We start from the raw sequence: 21,362 nt of genomic DNA, 5'->3' as shown, positions 1-21,362 counted from the left end.
GTTTTTCATCATAGCACTTTTTAGGACCTAAATTATGTTAACGATTTGTTTACTACCTCTCTGTTGTTTATAGTAGAATGTTGTAAGCTCCATCTTGTTCACTAATCTTTTCCTGATATACAGATTGGTACCTAATACCAATTAGATTGAATATTTTCCTAATACCAATGGATTGAATACGTGCCCGATATTAGATATAGACACACAGAATTATAATTTACCTGAGCTGGTTTCAGATCAAGTACATACCTGCAGCATTAAGTACAAGTCTCATTTTCTTAGCAAGAGACTAGACATTGTATTTATAATAAACCAAGGGAAAATGCTAATAGGAATATATGAAATATGATCAAATGAATGAGTCTGTTTTCCTACACGTACTGTTTAATCAGTCTCATTATTTTGTGGCCATATATTACAATGATGACTTAACTATAAGGTTATCAGTGGTAGAAAGAAAACACAAGACGCCAGGATGGACTCAGGAGAGCAAAAGGTGAGTCTCCTTATCTTTTCTTCCATATGAGAAAATCTGAATTCCTACTCAATGTTACCCAATAAAAAGTACAAGCTGATTATTCAGCGATTAAAAAAAAATGAGCTGGGCTTCCCTGGTGGTGCAGTGGTTGAGAATCTGCCTGCCAAGGCAGGGGACACGGGTTTGAGCCCTGGTCTGGGAAGATCCCACATGCCGTAGAGCAACTAAGCCTGTGCGCCACAACTACTGAGCCTGCACTCTACAGCCTGCAAGCTACAACTGCTGAAGCCCGTGCACCGCAACAGAAGCCACCACGATGAGAGGCCCACACACTGCAACGAAGAGTAGGCCCCACTCACCGCAACTAGACAAAGCCCACGCACAGCAACGAAGACCCAACGCAGCCAAAAATAAATAAAATTAAATAAATAATTTTTTTTTAATGAGCTATCAAGCCATGAAAAGACATGGATGACACTTAAATGCATATTGCTAAGTGAAAGAAGCCTATCTGAAAAGGCTACTTACTGTATGATTCCAACTATATGACATTCTGGAAAAGGCAAAACTATGGAGACAGTGAAAAGAACAGAGTTTGCCACCAGCGGTTGAAGGGAGCAGGTAGGGATGGGTAGGATAGTGACAGATGGAACACAGGACAGTGAAACTGTTCAATACAATACTGTAACGGTGGATAATGTATTATACGTTTGTCAAAATCCATAAAAGATACAACATCAACAGTGAACCTTAATGTAAACAATGGACTTCAGTTAATAATGATATATCAACATTGGTTCATCAACTGTAATAAAAGACCACACTGTTAAAAACAAGGCAACAGACCCAAAATGAAATCACTTATGCTAAGCCCCACCGCACCAAACCAAGACATCATTACAGTTTTGGCCTCTCCCAAAAATGGAATCTTAAACCAGTCAGTCAGGAATCACTTGGTCAGCACTAGGTAGGTAATCTGCCTAGTAGACACCTGCCATCCCCTAAAGGAAAGTGACCTTGCCATAACCAATCCACTTTTTGCTAGTACTGGTATCCCGCACTTTCTGAAAGTTTGCTTTATGCCACTTTGCTTTTACGAAAGATCTACATTAGCACCTGTTTTAGCTAACCAAAAGAAATCTGAAGAGGATTTTCACTTTTACAAAAAAAGGCAAAAAATAAAAACAGCGTTCAGCATTTGTTTTGCAGCAAGCCTTTATAGAGGCAGCTGGCAAACAGAGCAGCAAAAGTGGCACCACCAAGCTCTTTCCCCAGGAACTACACTCAGCATCTCAGCATCAAGAAGCCATAACTTTGAAATGTGTCTGCGAGCGTCTGTGCTTTACCTAGACTTATTTTGTGCATCTGTTGGCGAGATATGTCTTAAGGTAATTGCTTCTTCACCTTACACCATTTCGGCTTATGAAAGGTTTCATAAGAATGCTCTACTTTCGGACTGAGAGCAAAACTCGTACAAATTCCTGTCCCACTCCCTTCTGTCTATAAAAGTCTTTAATTTTGTACAGTTCCTTGGAGTTCCTTTCTGTGTGCTAGATGGGATGCTGCCTGATTCATTAATCATTGAATAAAGCCAGGAAGACTTTATAATTTACTTAGTCAAATTTTGTTTTTTAACAATACTAATGCAAGATGTTAACAGGGGAAAGGAGACAGGAGCATATGGGAACTCTGTACTTTTCCCTCAATTTTTTATAAACCCAAACTGCTCCAAAACATAAACCCTATTAATTTTTTTTAAGTACAAGCTTCATTTCTTTTCATGGAAATTTAAAAGGCTATTTCATCAATTCTAAATGCATTAAGACACAGAGAGTCTTACCCATTTTTTAGCTAATTACAACCTGTTTCCTCATCACATTTCTAGATTCTATGTAACAGATGTTGAAAATGTCTATTCTAAAGGCCTAAAAAGTATTCCTGTTCCAGAACAGTGGCTATTATCCAGCATCCTCCATGCAAGGGTTAGAATGCCCAGGGTAGGATGCGGGGAGAGGGGGCCACACATCGGGAGACAGAGGGATAAACAGAAAGCAAATCCTCTGGGTGCTAACAAGAATAGAGGGAACTCCTAGAAGAATTAAAAGTAACCCCCACCAGGAACCTAGGGAAATCATCTATACAGAGAAAGAAATGACTTGTTTGAAATTCATTCACACTGGCAGGGTCAATAGAAAAATTTCAATGTAAATAACTGGCGACCTTAAATATATGTTTGCTGAATGCTGAAGCATCGGAGGCAGAAATAAGCAGAGGTTTCTGCAATGGCCAAATGTTGCCTCTTATCACAGTGGAATGGGCGTTAAAAGAGAGGCGCTGAGAATGTAGCAAATGTAGATGGAGGCCAATCAGATACCCCTGCGAGAGATTTTTAAAGATTTTTTTTCCTATTCTCTTTGTAGTCCATTAGGATTGGATAAGATCTGGGGGAGTGATAGTGCACCATTATTTTAACCTCAGAGTTGAAGCAAAAACGAAGGGATTAATGTGGCTTTTTCCCCCTCCCAGGAACATCTTCACCTTTGCACCACCATCTCCTCATTCGTCATCAGCAAGCTGGGGACAGTTATGCAGGGAACAATGGCAGCAGCGCCACAGCACTGTGGGTTTCATGCTATTTCTGTCTCTATAAAATCCTCAATAATTTGTTTACGACTTCCAAAATTCAACAATAGGGTGCAAATGCGATTCCACTTATGTTAATGTGTGCTTCCTTCTCGCATATCAGATTCTGAATAAAAATTAGGCAAGTACTCTGTTTTGAAAATATGTAAGATGTGAACTTGCTGAGAGGGGAAAAAAAAAGGCCTCCAAATGCACTATCCTATCAAACACATTTTTTTAAACTTAATAACTTAAGTGAACTGTTAGTGAAATTACAACCTGCTTGTGACAATAAATTTACAACAAAATTCATTCCATAAATTATTCAATTCTGCAACTGCAGTCAAGGAGAGAAGTATCACCAGGAGTAGGTGATTAGCATGTGAAAGGAAAAACCCATCTCCCCACCGAAACAATCACTGTCAAATTCTCCTATTGGAGTTTTGTAAAAATTACCATTAAGAACACACATTTAAGTCTTTGTAGTTCCTATAAAAGGACTAAGGATTTGATTTACATTAGATTCATTTGTTCTTTCTTCAACTGTCTCTTTCTCCTACAAACCATAACTGCCTCAATAAATACTTGCTCAATCAAGTGTGCATTAAAACAAAAGAATTTAACTTCAATAAAAGTGATGAATCAGGGCCAGAAGTTAACTTTCCTTTCCTCTGTATATTTGGCTTCCAGGTAAGCAAAGCAGAAATTTACATTCCCTGTTCCACAGGGGAGTAATATATGTTTCTATTGTGTGGTTGGTCACATTTGTAGATTCTTTCCTAAATCATTTGAAGCCAGAGTTGCAGGGCAAAGGGGTTTCAACCAAACTACATCAGTGAACATGTTCTGTGGGCAACATATCTATGTAAATGGAACCATACACTTTCTACCAACTCAATGCATAAAAGATGGTGCTAGTGGATTAAGAGTTCCAGGATCCAGATGGTTTTCTGAAATCTGGGTTACAAACCCCTAGGTGTTGGTATTTTGAGCCTACTATTGGGGACATTGCTGGCCCTACATCGTAACTGTTCTTCAATAAACCAAAAGGTAGATGTTGTCACCTTTTCTCTTAAACAACTGAAAAAAGAATGGGGCTATCTTCATATATTAATACATACATTGCTTTCATTTTAGCAGATGCCTTGGAACTTGTTTTTCTTGGGGATTGTTCTTTTTCTCTTAAGTAGTATGTAGTAGGCAGAATAATGCCCCCCCGCCAAAGATGTCCATGTCCTATTTCTCAGAACTTGTGAATATATTACCTGGCAAAGAAGAATTAAGGCTGCAGATGGAATTAAGACTGTTAATCAACTGACCTTAAAACAGAGAAATTATCCTGGATTATAATCCAGCATTTTTAATCACAAGGGTTTTTAAAGGTAGAAGATGGAGGCAGAAGAGTGAGTCCCATTGTGATATGATATGAAAAAGACTTAACTGGCCATTGCTAGCTTTGAAGATGGAGGAAGGGGCCATGAACCAAGGAATGTGGACTGCCTTTAGAAGATGGAAAAGGCAAGAAAACAAATTCTCCACCAGAGTCTGCAGAAGAAATGCAGCCCATTGACACCTTGATCTCAGACCAAGGAGACCCATTTCAGACTTCTGACTTCCAGAACTGTATGATACTAAATTTGTGTTATTTTAAGCTCCCAAATTTGGTGTAATTTAGTAAAGCATCAATAAGAAACTAATACAGAGTATTGAAATACCACTCTCTATTCTGAAAGGCAAATAGTGTGGGGAAAGGAAAAGAATTCTGCCAATTGTTAGCTTTTGTTCATAAAGGAAATCACAGAAGAAAAGGCCTAAACATCAACTTTCTATAACTCTTCCTAAAATTACATAGCAAGGAATCATTTGGATGGGTATTTATGTTTTGATTGCTATAACCTTTTTTCCAATTATCAGAAAGATTCTTTAGAGTTTATGAGTCTATCTTCCACCAGTAGTGCAATACTTAACCCCATATAAAACTATCCTTTTTTTCTTAGGTAATGCCTATTTTTCACCTATCGTTTGATTCTCCAGAACCATCAGCTACTGCCCGGTATTTAGTTTGTGCTTTGATACACAGACACCATCTAAAAGAGCACCTTTACCTACCTATAAGGTAAATTCTTATGAGATTGTATATGGAAAGAAAAACTCTTCCTCGACTCTCTTAAGATCACTGGCTGGACCTGAAAACTAAACTAATGAAAAAAATTAGGACAAAGACATAAAAATTTATTTAATATAAGTTTTGAGTTACACTGGAGCCTTCATGAGGAAATGAAGACCTGAAGAAGAGCTTAAGGCTGAGTGTTTTGATACTAGGTGTGATGAAAAGTGGAAAGTCGGGGGGAAATGTGATAGGTCAATAGCGTTCAGGCTAAAGGTAATAACTTGGGAAAACTTAACAGGGCGTGTTCATTTGTACTCCTCTCAGCATTCCTCCATCTTCAGAGATAAGGATGCTCATTCCCTCTGGGTACAGGACGGGTACCTCTCACATGAGGGAATTATGACTTGCTTCAGCAAAGAAGGGGAAGGTCAGAAAGATTTTCCTGTACCTGCTGTTTCTCAAATTTCTTCAGCTTAAAATATTCAATATGCCAAGGTACCATATTTGGGGATATCATGTCCTGAACCCTATCAATTGTCCAGCATGGAAGAAAACAGACACAGAATCACAGTTTGGAAGAGAATAAAGAAACCTTATGTGATCTAGTTAAACTTAATGTATCAGAAAAGCAATCAAGATCCAAAAGGTGGAATTCTGTCCCAAGATCACATAGTCCGGAGTAAAAGCAGCTTAGAATACTGGCCTGGACCTCTTTCCACAAGGCACAGTGCTACCTATACAGGTTGTTCAAATTCACTTCCTCCTTCATCCAACAAATATTTAAGGAGGGACTGCCTGTGTACTGGGCACTGCTTTAGACATTATGTAATGGGGAGTGAGAAATAGCTACATAGTAACTATGTGGTAACTGCCAAGTAAATATGTAGTCATCTTCATAACAGAGTTAACTATGTTAACTAGTCCAATGGGACAAAGCAGACAATACACAATAAATGAACAAACAAATAAATAACACGTGTTATAATGAAAACATAAGCAGTTGATGTGATAGAGGACAAGGGACATTTCAGACTGGCTGATCAGCAAAGGACGCAAAAAATCTGAATGACAAGAAGGAGCCAAACACAATAGGGAAAGAACATTCCAGGTGGAGGTAAGAGCCATTGCCAAGGCTATAGAGCAGGAAGCAATCTGACCTTTTGGAGGAATGTCCTGAAGGCCGCTTAACAAGAACCTGGCAATAAGGGTGACAGAAGTAGTAGATGGGTGGTAGAAAGGTAGGCAAGGGCCTGATCAAGGTCTAGAATCTCCTTGTGTTACATGTGGCAATATTCATCCGTATTTTTATTTGCATTGACTTCCATGTTGTAATGTGAAATGTTCATGGAGACAGGTTTGTTTAATACCCAAAACACCTAATTTTACCAAGTAAATATGAACTCAGATCTGCCCTTCTTCTTCATGGAGAAGGATTAGTTTCAAAGAAATCAAATCAACAGTAACAACAACAACAAAAAATGAGTGGATTATTGGCACTCATAGATGACACTGTGCTAGGTTTAATAAAGTGAAGGCTCACAAGGGCACTGTAAGATAGGGATGAAATAGGGACTTCTCTGGTAGTCCAGCAGTTAAGACTCCACACTCCCAGTGCTGGGGGGCTGGGTTCGATCCTCGGTCAGGAAACTAGATCCCACATGCTGCAACTAAGAGCCCGCACGCTGCAACTAAAAAGCCTGCACACCACAGCCAAATAAATAAATAAATAAATATTTTTTTTTAAAAAAAAGATAGGGATAAGCTAAAGGAAGGCATATGTTCCCTGCATGAGCAAGCCTATTAGCAGTTACTGACCACACATTAAGTGCCAAGCACTCTAGGAAGTTGTTTTTTTTTTTTTTTTTTTTTTTTTTTTTTTTCCGGTATACGGGCCTCTCACTGTTGTGGCCTCTCCCGTTGCGGAGCGCAGGCTCCGGACGCGCAGGCTCAGCGGCCATGGCTTACGGGCCCAGACGCTCCGCGGCATGTGGGATCTTCCCGGACCGGGGCACGAACCCGTGTCCCCTGCATCGGCAGGCGGATTCTCAACCACTGCGCCACCAGGGAAGCCCTCTAGTAAGTTCTTTACCTATATTATCACTAAACAATTTAATATCAGAAGCACTTAAAGTAACTGGCTCAAACCTGCACACTCAGTGAAGGAATAGAAACTATACATTGGTCTGTCTGCCTCCAAACATCATACTTTCCCCATTTTACCATCTACCACTGACACTGACCAAAAACTCCCCTGCACATCACCTCTAAACAACATTTTCTTCATTCTTTTCTTATATGACCAGATGATCTCAAAATCCCTCTCACCACTAACATTCTGTGATTCCATGATTCTATTATATTGGCACGAACTGCAAACAATGCAACCAACAAGGACTTAATTTCCAAACTATACAAACAGCTCATACAGCTCAATATCAAAAAAAACAAACAACCCAATCAAAAAATGGGCAGAAGACCTAAATAGACATTTCACCAAAGAAGACATATAGATGGCCAACAGGCACATGAAAAAACTGCTCAACATCTCTATTTATTAGAGAAATGCAAATCAAAAGTACAATGAGGTATCACTTCACAAGGGTCAGAATGGCCATCATCAAAAAGTCTACAGATAACAAATGCTGGAGAGGGTGTAGAGAAAAGGGAACCCTCCTACACTGTTGGTGGGAATGTAAATTGGTACAGCCACTGTGGAGAACAGTATGGAGGTTCCTTAAAAAACTAAAAGTAGAAACTAATACAATACTGTAAATCAACTATAGTTTGTTTTTTTTTTTTAATTAAAAAAAAAAGAAGAAATGCTTCCTTCCATCAAGAAGTCAGATTCTTGCTTACACCCTCTGAACACCAAGGAAAGCAAACCAATATGCCCCTGCTGGTGGGGAGAGGACAATAACAGGGGTCAGTACTAACTGATGGTGTTCTCTTTTATTTCCTTATCACCAAATCATTATCTACCTTCATATCCACAAGAGAGTCAACCTCAACAAAGTTTGTGTGTTGAGACACCATTATGGGGAAACTGCATTCACAGACGAACTTTAAGTACAGCTCTCAGCAACTCAATTTGTAAATGTCTGTACTTTCTCTCTCCATACTGGGCTAACGGTCTTCTATTCAATATCAAGTAGCAACAAACACAAAATTTGTTTCTAAGAAGCACAAATTATTTCAGGGAAGTAAAGTTCTCTGCCTTAGAGACTTCTAACAAGGAAAAAAAGATTCAATGGGAAAGACAGGTCAGCCTGGAGCCTTTGGGCACCATCCTGCCAGCACAGGTGCTAAGAATAGACCAACACAGGAAAGCAGAGTAAAGAGGCAGAGAGAGTTTTTCAAGTCTTGATGACCCAGTTTGAACTCCTGGATCCAGTTGTGTCTGAAGCCTATTGTACTTTTCAGGTAGTTGAACCAATATACTCCTTTTTTTTGCTTACGGGAGTTTAAGTTGTGTTTTCTGTTGCTTGCAAGCAAAAACAGTCTAATATCCCATTTTATACTACAGTGTTAATATAACATTCTTCAATCACAAAAATTCCATGAAAATCTACTGAGTGTGTCTGTAGAACAGACACACAATTAAATTCTTAGAGAGCCAGTGTGAATCCTTTTCAACTAAAAGGAAATGTGCTTATAGAATTACTCTAGAAGCAACTACATAGGAGTATCTATATTCCTATCTCTGCAGCAGAAGAAAACTTCAGCAATATGTTTTTTAAAAAACAGGTTCTTCTATCCCTGTCCCCATCCTTCATTTTCATTTTTAGTAGGTCACCAGCATGTCATCTTTGTGATACATCACATATGTGACTCCACTGGAAAATAGATATAATGTAGAAAAACACCTAAGAGATTAAATACAATTTTCTAATAAGTATCCAAATTATGTATACATATAAATACACTGTCCCATGTATGAACAAAAAAAGCCTTCCCCCACTAGACCATGTATGCTTTGTCTTTAAATAATTGCATGATTTGGCAAAATTTGTTTTTCCATTCTCCAAGGGAACAAGAATGTTACACTTCAGTAATTAGTAGTAAATCTAACTGTAAAAGCAACCTGTATCTGGAGATCTTAACAAGCGGTGAGATCACAATCCATCTGGAGAAAGATGGACTGATAGAGAAATGAGTCAGTACACAGTGCCATGAAGGCAAATCCCATGTAGCCCATTCAGAGGAATGTTCAAGGAGATAATGTAAAGAACAGATGGGGAAAGCAGTGGACATTATCTGCACTGATATTCACAGTAACATTAAATAGATCAAGAGATGACAATAATGACACCACACATTTATTATGAAAAGCCTGTTCTCAAAAAATTCTAAAGCACTTTGCCAACTCTTAGGTCAAATGCTGATGGTCATCAGCAATACTGAAAGGTGTGATTCCTATTTTTCCTATATTCGAGACCTGAGGCACTCAGATTCTGAGAGTTGAGCCATATGGAAGCATGTGTTGTAGAATATTTCTAATGAGACATTAAAAGACAACCACCAGGATAAAACGTTAAGGGGGAGAAAAAGAAATTATCCACAAAAAAAGAGGAATCTATGTGTTCAACAATTGTTAAGGTGTATAAATGATCTACAAGTGGGGAAAAAAAAGTACTGCTATCACATATTCCTGCAGTGACCACACGGAAATACCAAAGGTGAAGAAATACCATTTTTGTAGCGTTATATTAGAAGTTTTGTGACATTAACTTGCCCTAAGATTGGGGTTTCCTGACCTAAAAGGAAGTGCTTACACTCTAGGGGGAAAAAATAACATAGGGAAATATGCAGAAAACCTCATAGTGCGAAATGTAGTTAGCATAAAGATACACGATCAAGCTTCCATGAAACGAAGGTGAGCTATTGTGTCTATCCTGTGGTTCAGAGTAGAATAGAAACTTAGGTCTCCGGAGCAGGAAATTGTTTACTTGCACACCAATTTTCCAGGACCCATCTTGGAACCACCTTACAGAATGCGAAATGGAAAAGCTGTGTGACAAGATTGAAATGATGAAATCCTGAGATTTCTGCTATATGGGAAGATTGGAAGTAATGCTTACTAGAAAAAGATGGTTCAAAATGGATATAAATTAGGTTATTAAGATGCACAATAAGATTTTGAAGGGAGGGCTATTACCAAGGAGGGGCATTAAAGGTGATTTGTAGGAACAGCTCAAGTCTGAAATAGTGTGTCGAATTCAATGGGCCCAGATGGTTCACCAAAGCCTAGTTTTTAACAGTTTACCAATCATCTTAGTTTTACGAAGTATTTTACAATACAACCTTATGCATCACTTAGTAAAAATTTAATTAGTACTTCGACATTTATTAAAACCAATGGGACCCATGTAATTTAGAAACCACATTACTCTTTGACTACCATCTATTCTAATTATTTAGTTACTATTTGATTAAACTTTGAAACACCTAGGAAACATTTATTACATTCTCACAATCTAGGCACATAATCTATTATTTAAAGTACAGTGAAAGCTATTATCTATAAATTAGCTAAAGAACACATTTCTAAGGGCAATGAAAACTTGAAGTACCACTGATCCTGGAAAGTGAATTCTCAAATTATTGGAGAATTTCAATATCATTACTAAAAAGCACTCTGTGAATACTGTTGGAGGAAAAACAAAGTTACCATACCTTTCTATTTTCTGGTAGCTTTGATTGGGCATTGTCATCCCAGCAGGCCCAGTAGGGCATCACTTCCTTCTTATGCTTATAGAACACAAATCCAGTGAGTCATTGGATTTGTCCTATAGCTCATTCAGGATTCATCTCTTAGGTCCAGCTCTATAGTACCTCATGTTTGTAATTCACTTTGTTTTCCTAGTCTTGAGCCCCATGGGCTGGTGTGTCATTCTCAGTCCCAGGTATATCCATAGTCTACAATCTTCAGCCATGTTTGTCCAGGTGATTCAATTGGCCTTCTGCATTTGCACAGCCATGTTCCACACTGAGCACTGCCTTGTCTCCAGAATGCTTATTTGAGTCCCAGACTCCATGAATGGTTCTCCATAGTCCCTTTTGCTGAAGCCTACACCTGTCCCCTGTACTCTTAGCACTGACTCTTGTTCTATATCAAAGGAGGGCCCCTGGAATCAAGACATGAAAAGTGGCCAAGACTATTGTAGGCAAAGAGATCAGCATGAAGGATGCTCAGACATAGGAGGGATTCAAAATGTTTAAGGAACTGCTGGGAAATCACACAGCCCATTCAGCAAGGCAACTTAAAAAAAAAAATTGCAAAAGCCTGCACCATCTATACACATAGATCTAAAAGTAATCTTTGATGTTCGAAATCCCCAAGAATCCAGTATTATATTATGTTACGCACTTTCTAAAGCAAGAACATAAGTTCATGTATTTTTGTAAAAGTTTTTTTAAAGAATTTTAACCACAAGAATTTAAGCAAAGTGGGTTTGGTGGTGGCTTGGGGGTTGGTGGTGGTGGTGGTGGTGGTTATTTCGGGGTTTTTTTGGGGGGGGTTGGTTTTGTAGTGGTTGTTTTTTCTTTTGTTTTGTTTTGTTTTGTTTTGTGTGTGTTACGCGGGCCTCTCATTGCTGTGGCCTCTCCCGTTGCGGAGCACAGGCTCCAGACGCGCAGGCTCAGAGGCCATGGCTCACGGGCCCAGCCGCTCCGCGGCATGTGGGATCTTCCCGGACCGGGGCACGAACCCGCGTCCCCTGCATCGGCAGGCGGACTCTCCACCACTGCGCCACCAAGGAAGCCCTGTAGTGGTTGTTTTTGTTTTGTTGATTAGGAAGATCCATTTCCATTTTCTGAGCATTCTGGTTAATTGTGATTTAAGAGCATGTAAATGCTGTGCTTATCTATTGCTGAATAATAAACTACTCAAAACTTAATTGTATAAAACAACCACCAGGGAATCTCCAATATAAAGAAGAACATACAACCAAGAATCACTAAACATTTTAGGAAAACCAACACCACAAAAGAGAAGTATCCAATAGAGGAAGAATTAACACATGGAGAAACTGAAACCCTCTTAAAATAATTGCTGGTGGGATAGTAAAGTTGTGTGGGTACTCTGTAAAACAGTTTGGCAATTTCTCAAAACGTTAAACAAAGGTATCATGTGATCCTGCAATTCCACTCCGAGGTATACCCAAGAGAATTGAAAACATATGGTCACACAAAAACTTATACACAAATGTTCATAGCAACATTATTCATAATCACCCCATGTCCATCAACTGATTAATGGATAAACAAAATGTGGTATATGCGTACAATAGAATACTATTCATCAATAAAAAGGAATGAAGTTCTAATACATGCTACAACATGGATGAGCCTTGATAACATTATGCCAAGTGAAAGAAGCCAGCCACAAAGGTCACATATTCTATGATCCCATTTATGGTCCCCAGTAGTCAAATCTATAGAGACAGAAAGTAGAGTAGAGATTGTGAGAAGCTGTGAGGAGGGTAAAATGAGGAAGCACTGACAATGGGTCCAGGGTTACCTTTTAAGTAAAAGGTCCTGCAATTAGATAGTGATAATGGTTGCACAGCTTGGTAAACATACTGAAAATTACTAAATTGTACATTTTAAAAGGGTGGATTTTTTGGTATGTGAATTATATCTCAATAAAGCTATTATAAATATATATATGTAGTTATAAATAAATATGTCAACAATAAATATATATAACATATATAAATGAGAAAACATTGCATCCATAAAAAAAGAGTAGGCATCTATGAGAAAAAACAAATTAGAGATACAGTAAACAAAAACAATTGTCACTGAGACAAATACATCAAGAGAACAGAATATAGAGCCACACAAAATCCACACAAATATAGTCAACTGATCTTTGACCAAAGAGCAAAGGCAGTACAATGGAGGAGCAAAGATAATCTCTTCAATGAATGGTGCTGGAACAAGTGGACATCCACATGCAAAAAAATGAATTAGACACAGACCTTATACCCTCCACAGAAACTAACTCAAAATGGATCATAGACCTAAAAGTAAAATGCAAAATTATAAAACTACTAGAAGATAAAGTAGGAGAAAACCTAGATGACTTTAAGTATGGCAATTACTTTTCAGATAGAACAAAGATAAGATCCATGAAAAAACTAATTAATAAGCTGGACTTCATTAAATTAAAAATTTCTGCTCTGCCAAAGACAATATCAATAAAATGAAAAAACAAGCCACAGACTGGGAGAAAGTACTTGGAAAAGAGACACTGATAAAGAACTGTTATTCAACATATAAAAACTCTTAAAAGTTAACAAGAAGAAAACAACCCAATTTAAAAATAGACAGAAGACCTTAACAGACACCTCACCAAAGAAAAAATACAGATGGAAAATAAGCATATGAAAAGATATTCCACATTGTACATCATCAGGGAAATGCAAATTAAAACAACACGATACCACTACATGCCTCTTAGTATGGCCAAAATCCAGAACACTTGACAAAACCAAATGTTAACAAGGATGTGGAGTAACAAGAATTCTCATTCATTGCTGATGGGAATGCAAAATGTTACAGCAACTTTGTAAGATAATTTGGCTGTTTCTTACAAAACTAAGCATACTAGCACCATATAATCCAGCAATCGCACTCCTTGTTATTTACCCAAAGGAGCTGAAAACAAGTCCACAGAAAAACCTGCTCACAGATGTTTAGAGCAGCTTTCTTCATAACTGCCAAAACTAGGAAGCAAGCAAGATGACCTGCAGTAGGTTAACAGAGAAACTGTGGTATATGCAGAGAAAGAAATATTCAGTGCTAAAAAGAAATGAGCTATCAAGCCACAAAAAGATGGGGGGGAATCTTAAATTCATGGTACTAAATGAAAAAACCCAATCTGAAAAAGAAATATACTCTATGATTCCAACTGTATGACTGACATTCTAGAAAAGACAAAACTATGGTGATAACAAAAAGATTAGTGGTTGCCAGAGGTAAAGAGTGAGGAGGTGGGTAGGTGGAATACAGAGGATTTTTAGGGCAGTGAAAATACAGTATGATACTGTAATGATGGACACATGTCATTTTACATTTGCCCAGTCCCACAGAATGTACAACACCAAGAATGAACCCTAAGGTAAACTATGAACTTTGAGTGATTATGATATGTCAATGTAGGTTCATCACTTGTAACAAAGGTACCATTCTGGTGAGTGATGTTGATAATGGAGAGGTTATGCATGGGGCGGGGGGCAGAGGGATGGGGCAGTGGCAGGGCATGGGTGGGGGGGAGCAGTAGGGGATATATGAGGAATCTCTATACCCGTCTCTCAATTTTGCTATGAACCTAAAACTGCTCTTTTAAAAAATAAAGTCTTTTTAAAAACCTCAAAACATGATCTAAAACCTCAATACATGATCTAAAAAGAAAAGTGGATACATGATCTAAAAAGAAAAGTGGACAAAGCTGTAAACTAAAATAGTCAACTGGAAAATGTAACTGAAGAGTTGTCTCAAAACACAGCACAAAAGCTATATAAGTTCAGGAAGGAAAAAAAAGAGATTTGAAGGATAGATTCAGAAATTCTAAATCACTGTGCTGTACACCTGAAACTAACATGATATTATAAATCAACTATACTGCAAAAACATTTTAAAAAAATAAAATTAAATTTTAAATTTTAAAAATTCTAAATTTGCTAATAGGAGTAAAAGAAGAACAGAGAGGAATGGGTGGGGGTGAAAATCAATACACACCCACATAATTGTGGGAAATTTTTGGAATGTCAAAGGTAAGAAAGAAATCCTAAAAGACTCCAGAAAAGTTCTTCCATCATGAGCACTGCCTATATGTGTGCCACAAAAGATCGCTTGATTTGAGAGCAGCTCTAGGGGTTCCACTCCATCTGTCCTTAGATAGACTCTTCCAGAGAAGACGAATCAAGAATCAATATAGCTGGGTACCCAGGATCATTTGGGTTAAGAACCTTCCTTCTAATCTTCCTCTAATCTAGTTCTATGCAGGCTCTCCACATAAAAAATATGCAGAGTGCCTATCATATGCCAGAAGCTGGCCGAGATTTGAACCTAAAAGTCTACAGAAGGTATAATTATTTTTCAAAATAAGGATACTTTCAAACATGCAAGGATTCTATTTACCATACACAAACTCACTCTAACAAGAATTTCTCAAAAATGTACTCCAGAAAAAAAAAAATATCAGAGAGAGACTGGATATAAAAAGCAAGGGTGAGCAAAAGAACCAGCAAAACTAATTAAATTTAAATAAATGTTGATTACAAACAAACAAAAAAAGTTAACAGTTTGGAACTCAAGACTTGAGAAGTGTTGGAGAAAGTGGAAAGTGACAAAAACAAAAATACATCAAGGTTTTCACGTTATTTAGAGACAGGGTAGGGATAGCCCATACAATGGCAGAAAGATATACAATCAATATCTATGTTAAAATTTTAAGTGTAATGACTAGAAAAAAAGACGTGGAACATGTAACTTACAAACCACAAGTGGAGGGAAAAAATGGAATAAAATAATCTGATCAACCAAAGATAGGCAGAAAAAGGGAGAAACAAATAAGGCACTGTATCATAGAAAAACAAACAGAAAACATAAATAAGTCCAAAACATTGGTAATTATAATCTGGGTGAAGGATCGCTGTCTATTAAGAAAAGAAACTTAAATATTCCAGTAGAAAACCCACAGACTATATTTAAAAGACGTATCTAAAATAAGACAACACAGAAAGAGTGAAGATAAAAGTATAAGATACACTAAGCCATTCTCAATATTAGAAAAAAGGAAACCATTTTAGACAAATGCACTAAAAGGACAAAAAGAGGTATTTGCCAAGAAAATGTAACACATGAACTTTTGGGCATATCTAACAACACAGCTTTCAGGAACCAGCATATAAAATAGATGAACAAAAAGTAAGAACACTGAGTATTTGAATAATATAATTAATAAGTTTGATCTAATAGGTATAAAGTAGAAGATTGAACACAACAAAGAACATTCTCCTCAGTCAGGGACACTCACAAAAGAAAATTGACCACATATTAGGTCATGAAGAAAAAATCTCATTGACTCCTGTAAAGCAGAAATCATACAAAGCTATATTGATTGATCACAATGAAATAAACTTAGATTCATCATCAGGAAGATAGCCCCCAAAATCTACATAGACATAGAAACTTTCCCCTAGACAATAACTCATGTTTAAGAGAAAAATCAATATAGAACTAAAAACTACTTAGAAGTGAATGACAATGAGACAATTGTTAAACGCATAGGATTTAGGTAAACAGCACTCAGAGGAAAATTTAGGGGCGTTCAATGACCCTGCTCTCCTACTTCCTGGCATCTTCCCCCAGAAAGCATTTCCACTGTGCACAGAGGTATGCACAAAGGTTTTTATTGCATTGTTGTTTGTCACACTTAACACTCCCTTAAAGATGGATACCTTAGGTTCTTACCAGATCTTCCTAGCTCCACGTTATAGAATACTATTCAAAACTTCAACAGAAAATAGTTATACGTATTGAAATGGAAAAGTTCCCAAGATATAATGTTAAGTAAAATTTTTTAATGCAGAAAAATTAAAATATTGTAACAATTCATGTTAGAATAATTTAACAAAAATTAAAACTAATGTATTTCTACAGGTACAGGTCTATTTTACGGAGAAAAATGTCAGGAAGAATAGCTGAGGACTAGTGTGTTAGTTTTAGGTAAGAGAGAAGGATAGGAAGAATAAACAAACAGTAATGTTTGAATTTTTTTCAACAGGAATGTATTTACATAAAATCTGTGTAATAGAAAAAGAAAAGTTATCTATGTGAATTATCATAAAATAATCATAAAATTCTTCTGTTACAGACAAATTTTGCTGGAACCATTCATTCAGCTTACATACTAATTTTTGCTCAGGCAAGTTTTGCCCAGACAAGTTCTTATTAATAAAGCTAGCTTCTTTTCATTTACAACTTTGGGGAAAGGAAAACATCAGAAAGTTTTCATTAATGGATTTAGTTAATTACATCATTTCATATTCTAAATTATCAGACTAGAAAAGTAGCTAAGATAGAAGGGGCAGAAGACATAAATGAAGCCCAATTTTACAAACCCTATTTATTGTTTAAGAATTGTGATGATATTGTCTGCAAAATAAATCTTCAAAGCACTCAGTTTCATCAGTGTCAACGCATTTTAAACACCTGTACCTTAGACTCAGCCTTAAACACAGGGTATCTTTTAAGAGAAAAATTCACCAATATCATTAACTGCACAAGACAGGACAAGACAAAATGTAAACTACAAACATAAGAACGAAATAAAATGTTACATGAAGAAAGTACAAGGAAAAAACTGCAACCCATTTCTCTAGCTCTACAATAAAATATTAAAATAATTCAGATACACTGGTTGTTAAATAGGGAGGGAGGAGGATGAATAAAAAAGTTACTCTAATTTAAACAAAATTAATAAAGAAATGTTCTGCATAGCTTCTTTTCCTGTTTCTACTTCTAATCATTTATCATGCAAATGAAAGCAGTAATGGAAAATGTAAAGAAAACAAATTCTGCAATATAGTGAAACACGTACCCAGCAAGAGATAAGACTGAATATCAGAAGGAAAGGGTCTGAAAATTAGCTGTCTGTACAATAACTGGGAGGGAAAACTGTTTTATTTAGCCTGGAGGGATTTTTTTGTAGCAAACTGACTAAATTAAAATCCAGTCTATTAAATCCAGTATCATACTAGAAAATGCCTTTTCCTTGCACTTTTAGATAAATTTTCATTGATCTCATTTTATGCATGATTACATTTTTAATGAGTTGTGCAGTATTTCCAGGCTAATTTTAAATCCCCTCTCCCCCTCCCCTCCCCCACCCCACTTACAGCTTGCTGGATTAACATTTCTGATAAATTGCTGGACCAGAAAGGAGCATTACCAAGATGAAATAAACTACCTCCATTTTTTTGCAGCTCTAAAACGATAATAGAATACAAATGCCGACTGTCTAATTATGTCACATCTTCCAATTCATTTCACAAAAACAATTATTTTATTTTTATGTAATAGGCATGTTACCTTGTATTCATTATAAATGACCCTGAACAGTATATAGTCTATTAGAATAAAAAAATTTCACCCCAACAATGATGAAGTAAACTTAGTGTATGACAAACTAAAAAGAAATGACCAAAAGAACCAACTTCATAAACTAAAGAAAATGGAGACAATTAGAAAATCTATACACTAAGAAATAGTTTTTTTACAAACTGACATTGTTTAAAATTAACTTTCAAACCACAAAATAATACTGTTCATAAACACTTTAAAAGATCCATTCTCATATGAGACAGGAGGCTGGGAAAGCGTGAAAACCTTAGGAAAGTAAGATAATTTTTCTCCACTAGCATCTTCAGGTCTATATGCCAAGAAGAAAGATAATTTGATGGGAGTCGCTTGAATTCCAGCCTCTATTCAAGAAAGAAAGTCAGAAACCATTAAAATTGGGACCTATGACCAAGACTATTGTAAGAGTTCTTAACATCTATGCTTCTCCCACTTTAGCTATTTTTGTAACTCTGTCTGATTCCTTGTGATGACTGAGAGTAAAACTCCATAAACAGATGAATACTTCTAATTCAAAGACTGATTACAACAATAAACAAAATTAATTTCATTTCTATAGTGCTTACAAGAGATATATCTAAAAAACAGACCTTGAAAGATTGAAAATAAGAATACAGGAAAAGATTGGCCAAGCTAATACTAACCAGAAGAAAACAGTAACTTTAGTGATTTTTAGTAATTTTAGTATCAAAGTACAAATTAAAGCAAAAAGCTTTAAAAGGAATAAAAGGAAAATTCCACAACAAGATTTTATATATATATATATATATATATATATACACACACACATATGTGTGTATATAGATATATATGAATATGTATGTATACACACAAACATACTTGGACATACATATGTGCATATACATGCACAAAGTATTAACTTGTATGCTCCTAACACAAAATAGCTTCAAACTATAAAAGTCAAAAACTGACAATAATAAGGGGAAAGACTGAACATGTTAAATGGAGACCTGGAAGGTGTTAAAAGACACATATTGAACTTCTAGAGATGAAAACTATAATGCATGAGATGCAAATACGGTGTACGGTATTAACAGGAGATTAGACAAAGTAGAAGCAAAGATTAATAAACTGCAAGGCATAGCAACAGAAACCATCCAAAATGAAACAGATAGGACCAAGAAAAAAAAAAAAAACCCACACGGAAAAAATGAACAAAGCAGCAGTGAACCATAAGACAACCTCAAATGATCAAATATAACTGTCATCCCTTAAAGGATGGGGAGCAAAAAATACTTGAAAAAATAATGGCTAAAATTTTTCCAAATTTGAAAAAACTATAAGCCCTTTTGCGGGTGGTGGCCAGCCTGGAGAGTGTCACGAAGGCCTCATGCACACTACAGGAGCATAAGGTGGGAGCAGGGGGAGGCCCTCCCGCCCACCCCCAAATGCCACTCACCACCCCTCTACCACATAAAAATCTTTGTACATAATCATGTTGTCCTGATACTTTGTGTCTCAGCTGAAGAAGATGAAGTCTTCAGGGGAAATAGGTAGGTGTTCAAGAAATCCTCCTGCAGGTGAAGAACTTCAGCATCTGGTTGCATCACAACTCTGACAGCGGCACCCACGTGTACCAGGTGTACTGGGAACTGACCATCACAGGCACTGTCACTCAATGCTATCATGACACAGGTGCCCAGCAAAGCACCTGGGCCCACTCAATCCAGATCATGATGGTGGAGGAGATCACAGTCAGCAGGTGCCAGCTGCCAATAGTCAAGCAGTTCCACAACTCCAAGATCAAGTTTCTGCTGCTCCACTGAGTCCTACATCACCAGCTTCAATCATGCTTCACCATTAAGAGGCCCAACACCTTCTGTTAGATACAGGGCCCTCCCCATCCCTAGGTCTGCCAAAATAAACTCCTTGTGGGGAAAGTCCCAAGAAGCTGAGTGAACCCCAACCATAATTATGAAAAATGAAGAAAACTAAAACACATCATAAGCAAATTGCTTAAAATCGGTGATAAAGAGGAAAATGTGAAAAGTAGTCACGGGGGCAGAAAAAGAGACACATTATATACAAAGGATGAGAAACAGCAGGTTTCTCATCGGAAGCAATGTAAGCTAGAAAACAGTGCAACATCTTTAAAGTACTGGCTAGGGTAGTAGGGGGCAGGGAGGGGGAGGCAAGGGGGAGACAGTGAAAATAGATAGAAAAATGAAGGTGAAACGAAGACCTTATCCAAACATAAAAAACTGAAAGAAATAATCACCAGTAGACCTGCACTACAAGAAATAGTAAAGTAAGTGCCTCAAACACAATGAAAATGATACAGATGAAAACCTGGAGGTACACAAAAGAAGGAAGAGCACTGGAAATAGAATTTAGAAATGTAAAAATAAAGACTTTTTTTTAAAAAAAATTAATTTATCTCTTTAAAAGATAAGTAACTGTTTAAAGCAAAAATAATAACAAGGTATTGTAAGGATTTCAACATACATAAAAATGAAATGTATGACAATAGCTTAAAGGCCAGGAGAGGAAAGAGAAATGAAAGTATACTATTGCCAGTCTCTTATACTGTAAGTGTACAACAGCAAAGATTGACTATGATATGTTAAAGATGTATAATATAAACACCAAAGCAGGCAGTAAAATAAGTTATAATTAATAAGACAAAGAAGGTAATATGGAATCATAAAAATACTAATCTGAAAGACAGAAAGGAGTATAATGGGAACATAGAACAGAAGGGACATACAGAAAACAAAAGCAAGATGGTCATTTCGATACAATTATACCAATAACCATATTAAATGTAAATGGTCTTTAAAAACACAACTAAAAAGCAGAGATAATTAGATTAGCAGAAAAGAGGGATAGCACCATACTCTATGCTGTTGCAAATTAAGAAAAACAAGTAAAAAGTAAAAAGAATGAAAAAGATATTCTGTACTAACATAAATTTTAAAAAAGTAGGAGTGGCTATATTAATATCAGACAAAGTAGATTTCATCATCCAGTATTTTAGGTCTA

General features: G+C 36.8%; 1 pseudogene; it reads left to right on the top strand.

Annotated features, from left to right (window-relative positions):
* The first annotated feature begins 475 nt into the window (after positions 1-475).
* On the top strand, positions 476-20,206 carry LOC131744387 (large ribosomal subunit protein eL20-like; annotated as a pseudogene).
* Positions 20,207-21,362: the final 1,156 nt, after the last annotated feature.

The sequence above is a fragment of the Kogia breviceps genome, chromosome 18, assembly GCF_026419965.1.
Source record: "Kogia breviceps isolate mKogBre1 chromosome 18, mKogBre1 haplotype 1, whole genome shotgun sequence".
Taxonomy (NCBI): Eukaryota; Metazoa; Chordata; class Mammalia; order Artiodactyla; family Physeteridae; genus Kogia; species Kogia breviceps.
This window is presented reverse-complemented; position numbering and strand designations above follow the sequence as displayed.